This window comes from Rhinolophus ferrumequinum, chromosome 19 (assembly GCF_004115265.2).
Source record: "Rhinolophus ferrumequinum isolate MPI-CBG mRhiFer1 chromosome 19, mRhiFer1_v1.p, whole genome shotgun sequence".
NCBI classification, from domain to species: Eukaryota; Metazoa; Chordata; class Mammalia; order Chiroptera; family Rhinolophidae; genus Rhinolophus; species Rhinolophus ferrumequinum.
In genome coordinates, this window is record NC_046302.1 from 50,758,397 (window position 1) to 50,764,849 (window position 6,453).

The following is a 6,453-nucleotide window of genomic DNA, read 5'->3' on the forward strand; positions in this document are numbered from 1 at the left end:
CTCTTAAATATCAGTTGAATGAATTAAGGAATTCATTCCTTAAATACTTCAATGTTTCCAGTGCCTACCATGTTCCAGAGTTGAAAAGTGAAGATCACTGGTCTGAATAAGATATGCTAGATAGGATAATGCAATGAACTTGGTCCATGGCAGAGCTCAGCCAACAGTTCTAATAGGATTACTTCATAATTAAATTAAGATGGCCCTGGGCTGCCGTGTGGAAAAATGTTTTATTTCTACATACATGATCTTTTCTGATAAAGGCGATGAAAGAGCCTGTATTCTCCCACATACATCAGACGTTTAAGATGGTTTAAGATACACCTTGTGTTCAGCTGGGTTCCTCAGAACATCTAACCTACAGTTTACAAGAGTCAGTGACCACTGAGGTCAGCTGACCCATTGCAACGATGCTGCAGGGACTTTCAACCTGTCTGAGTGCAAGGTGTTGATGACAGGGAGCTGAGCTGTTTAGTGGGGGCTGATTTGTTAGGACACCATTGAAATATAGTAAAATTGTTTGGGATGATCAAGAGTCTTTTGGCATCTATCTCCAAAACAAAGCTTCATTGTGTTAAATAATGTAACCAGTTTTGCCAATTGTTCAGCTAAATTTTATTCAGCTTTTACACTAGAGTTACAAGCTCTTTGTCAATCGGCAGGTGCAACAATAACATGAAATGCGTATAAGATATAATCTGTGCTATGGCAGACCGTGATGAAGCAGCAACAAGAACTCATTTATTGAGGTGTTACTACATGTCAGGCACCATTTGAAGTCTTTTACCATTTTGATCCCCACAACTGTATGTGTTGTCACTAGATCACTCTGATTGAGACTTAGAGAATGTCAGTAACTTGTCTAACGTCACACTGTTAGCTGTTGAGCCAAGATTTGATCACAAGCAGCTTGGCTTTAGCATCCGTGTTTTATCTTCTGCGTTATTGCTATAATGTTACTCAGTACATTTGTGGACTTTGGAGGAGAAGTTAGTTTGGCAATTTAGAGACCCAGTTCTAACTCTGCTTCTGGCACAGCTCCTCTTAAAGAAGTCCTGCAATCCCCATTTTGAGCTGACTGACTAGTTTTGAGGCTGTAGATGTATTGCTGCAGTTCCCCTTCCTATCACTAGATGGCAGGCTTGGTAACAGGAGGGGAGTGGATGAAGTGGTAAATGTCATCTTGAATCCTACTGGTAAAATAGTTCGTGGGCTATTTCAATCAGGCATTATAAATATTTACTAAATTTCTACTCATTAAGTTCCTTTCAGTTTATGAACAGCTCCACTTTCCCTATTTATTTGTTCAATGTATACAATATCTGCAAAAGGAGTATAAATCGGATAGGAGGGAATTTGCCTCACTCTCGACTATGTCTAGACCAGTATTTAGCCCATAGTAGAGGTTCAAAAGTATTTGAGATTTGCTTTTCTTTTTTTCAAGTTCTCCATTGTTTTCATGCATTTTATTTATTTTTTTAAAAGATTTTTATTAAAAATATAGCTAACATACAATGATACATTAGTTTCAGGGGTACACCATAGTTATTCAACATTTATACACCTAAAGAAGTGATCATCGTGATAAATTTAGTGACCACCTGTCACCACACTATGCTATCACAATATTATTGACTATATTCCCTATGATGTATATTACATTCCTATGACTTATTTGTTTTATACCTGGAAATTTGGATCTCTTATTCCCCTTCACCTTTTCCCCCTCTTTTAAAAATTTTCAATTAAGGTTGACATTCAGTGTTATTTTATATTAATTTTGGTGTACAGCACAGTGGTTAGACATTTATATAATTTAAGAAGTGATCCCCCTGACTAGTCTAGCACCCACCTAGCACTATACATAGTTATTACCATATCACTGACTATATTCCTATGCTTCACACCCCCATGACGACTTTGTAACTGTCAATTTGTACTTCTTAATCCCTTCACCTTTTTCACCTGCCTCCCAACGCCCTTCCATCTATCATCCCAACAAATCTTGTGTTCATCTGGCACCATACATAGTTATTACAATATTATTGACTATATTCCTTATGCTATACCCTACATCCCCCCATAACTACTTTTAAATAACCAATTAGTACTTCTTAATCCCTTCCCTTTTTCTCACTCACACTCCCAACCCCCTCCCATCTGACAACCATCAAAATGTTTTCTGTATCTATGAGTTTGTTTCTGAATTTTATCGTTTGTTTGTTTATTTTGTTCTTTAGATTCTGTATATAAGCGAAATCACATTGCATCTGTCTTTCTCTGTCTGACATACTCCACACAGCACAACACCCTACAGGTCCATCCATGTCGCCGCAGATGGTAAAAACCCATTCCCTTCCATGGCCGAGCAATATTTCATTGTATATATGTCCCACCTTCTCTTTATTCATTCTTGTTTTAAAGTCTATTTTGCCTGGTATAAGTATTGCTACCTTAGCTAATTTTGTTTATTTTCATTTCCATTTTCATGAAATAACTTTTTTCATTCCTTTACTTTCCATCTGTGTGCATCTTTCAGTCTGAAGTGATTCTCTTGTTGGCAGCATATGTAAGGGTTTTGTTTTCTTATCCATTCAGCCTTCCTATGTCTTTTGATTGGAACATTTAATCCATTTACATTGAAAGCAATTGTTAATAGATATGTAGCTATTGCCATTTTATTATTCATAATTTTGATTTTTTTTTTCCTATCTTAAAGAAGACCCTCTAAGATTCCTTAGAGGTGGTAGTGATGAACTCCTTTAGCTTTCTCTTGTCTGGGAAGCTCTTTATTGGTCCTATGATTTTAAATGACAGCATTGGTGGGTAGAATACCCTTAGTTGTAGGCCCTTGCTTTTCATCACATTGAATATTTTGTGCCAATTCCTTCTGGCCTGCAAAGTTTCTGTTGAGAAATCAGCTGACAATCTTATGGGGCCTCCCTTGTAAGTTACTAGTTGCCTTTCCCTTTCTGCTTTTAGGATCCTCTTTGTCTTTAACCTTTGCTATTTGAATTATAATATGAATTATAATGTGAGACCCTTGGTGAGGGTCTGTGTGGGTTCATCTTGTTTGTAACTCTCTGTGCTTCCTGGCTTTGTGTGTCTATTTCCTTTGCCAGATTAAGAAAGTTTTCAGTCATTATTTCTTCAAATACATTCTCAATCCCTTGCTTTTTTCCTTCTCCTTCTGGTACCACTATGATGTGAATGTCGTTATCCTTGATGTTGTCCCAGAGGCTCTTAAACTATCCTCATTTTTTTTTCTTTCTTTGCTGTTCTGATTGGGTGTTTTCTGCTACCTTGTCTTAAGTCACTGCTTCATGTAGTCTGCTGGTGATCCCTTCTAGTTCATTCTTCATTTCAGTTATTGTATTCTTCACTTCTGACTGGTTCTTTGGTATGGTTTCTGTGTCCTTTTTTATATTTGCTATCTCTTTGTTGAAGTTCTCACTAAGTTCCTTGAGCATCCTTATAACCACTATTTTGAACCCTGTCTCTCTCTGGTAGGTTTCTTGCCTCCATTTCGTTTAGTTCTTTTTCTGGAGTTTTCTCCTGTTCTTTCATTTGGGACGTATTTCTTTGTTTCCTCATCTTGCCTGACTCTCTGTGTTTGTTTCTATGTATTAGTTAGATCTGCTATGTCTCCCAGTCTTGGCCAGGTGGCCTTATGTTGTAGGTGGTCTGTGGGGGCCCTAGCATGGTCTCCCTGGTCACATGATCCAGGTGCTCCAGGAGTGTCCCTTATGTTGGTTGTGTGTGCCCTCCTGTTATAGTTGAGCCTTGATTGCTATTGGCATGTCAGTGGGTGGAATTGGCCCTCAGGCTGATTGGTTGTGAGATTGGGCCACATCTACAACTTACAGGCTGCTGTGTGGGGGGCTTACCCCACTGAGTGGGATTCGCCCCATCAGGCTCTGGTGCCTTTTGAGACCAGACTTTGTGTGTGCTGCTTGTGGGGCTAATTGGTCAGTGCTCTGCTGTGGTCTGAAGACCACCTACAATACTTTGGTTCTGAGACCTCTTGGGTGAGCCTCAAATGCAGGCCCAGGTCAGTCACTGCCTGTGACCAGCTACCTGGTAATAGTTACAAAGCGATTCATGGTTGTTTGTTGTCTATGTAAAGTTGGAGGCATGTGGGAGAGGCCACTTTGCAAACTGAGGATGTCTGCCACAAATATCAGGCTTGTGGTAGCTTCACAAAAAGCTAGGATACCCTGGAGCCTGCTGCCACCTGCTGGCTCCCTTAAGGTTCATCCACTGATATAGCCTCACGTGGTGCTTGAGTTGGGTGAGGTAGGGTCTCAGGGAGTCACTAGAGTGGAAAGAGGTGTGGTCACCAGGTTAATGTTGATGCTGATTTGGTGCCAGTGTTAATGCTGGAGCTATACAGCAAAAGTATCAGAGAACACCAAGGCCAGTCACTGCCACCTGGGGCCTCCAGATTCCAATAGTTTTCCAAGAAAGAGTGCAATGTGGGTGGGGCTCACTGCTCTGGAGAAAATGCCTCTGGTGTTGGGAAAGTTGGATGGCGGGGGTTAGAGGGGGGTGGGGGTGGTCCCTTTGGAGCTCACCAGGCCAATCAGATTCATATTTAGCTGTGTGGGGGAGAACCCAACACAGGAAAGATGGTGCCTGCCTGCAGGCTGCAAGGGAAAAGGACACCACACAGGAAACGTGGTGACTGCCCTGTAGCTCTTGCTCCAAAGCCACATACTTCAGTCTGCCCCATATGCCTCCAATGCCCTCTGAGTCACTGTCCCTCCACTGGAGCCAAGGGTGAGTGCCTGTGAGTGAGAGAGTCTATGTGCGGGCCATTTAAGAGGTCATCTGGGTTTTCCACAACCTTCCGTCGCACCTGGATGGTTGGAATCCCCACTGCTTTTCACAGTCCAATGTGTGGGCTCCTATCTCGGAACCAATATTCTAGGTTGGGGAGCCCAATGTGGGGCTGGGGCTCCTCCCTCCTCCAGCAGGAACCTCTGAAGCTGAGATATCCCTCCTGATTCTCCATGCCACACGGAGGTTTAGGGCTGGCCCATTTTGTGTCTCTGCCCCTCCTACCAGCCTCAATGTGGCTTCTTCTTTATATCTTCAGTTATAAAACTTCTGTTTAGCCAAACTTCAGATTGTTCTCCAGGATGATTGTTCTACAATTTAGTTGTAATATTAATGTGTTCACGGAAGGAGTCACTCACAGTGTTTATCTACTCCGCCATCTTGGATCTCTCCCTCATGTTCTTCATTTTAAAAACCCTTTTTATTTTGAACAAATTTTAGTCTTACAGAAAAGTTGCAGAGAGTGCACAAGTTCCTTTATATCCCTCAGCCCATTTCCGGTAATCTTAACATCTTACATAACCATAATACAGATATCAAGAATAAAAAAAATAAGATATCAATAATAAAAAATAAAAAAAAAATTGTTATAGTCTTATTAACTAAACTACAAACTTTATTTGAATTTTACCCTTTTTTTTCCCCCACTGTTGTCCTGTATCTGTTCTGGGATCAAATCCAGGAGTTCATGTTGCATTTAGTTATTATTTATTCTTAGTTTCTTTCAGTCTGTAAAATTTCCTTGGTATTTCCTAGTATTTCACGACCTTGACAGATTTGAAGAGTACTGATCCCTTCTGGTATAGAATGTCCATTAATTTGAATCTGTCTGATGTATTCTCTGAGTTGAAGATCATGAATTTTTGGGTAAGAAAACCGGAAGAATGTTGTGTCCTTCTCAGGGAACCACATCAGGGTGTTCATGGCATTGATATATCTTGATTGCTGGTGACATTTACCTTGATCACTTGGATAATTTGATGATTGTTAGGTTCTCCACTGTCAAGATATTTTTTTTATTTCTTTGTAGTTGATAAATACCTCTAAGGAGGTTTTTTTTTTTTTTTTGAGATGATGCAAATCCTCTATCTCCTCAAACTTTTGTCCACAAAATTTTGCATCTGTTTTTGCTCTATCATTACTCTCCATTGTCCATTTGGCCAAACTGCTATGCTACTAGCCTTTTCATTCTGATATGACCCACAGTACTCCCACTGGAGTGGGCATGAGAATCAGTGCATATATTGTACATCTACTACCTGTTGACTGGTTTCAGATAAAGATTTTATACTGACGTCTAATTATATACCTCAACTGGATGTCTCTGGACCTCAGTTCAGCAATTTTTAAAGTGAGAAGGTATACTCTAAAAAAATGTTGGAAGAAAACAATAATTAAAGGAATAAGATCTACTTTCTTGAATCCATTAAAAATATAAAGAGTATTTACAAAAATTTACCCAGTGGAATAATCATTACAAATTATAGGTAATCATAAAGAAAAAACTCACTAATAATTCTTCTTTTAACTCTACCCTTATTAAAATTATGCCAATATCCTTCCAGAATTTTCCTCTGTGTGTGTGTATATATATACACATATATATACACACAC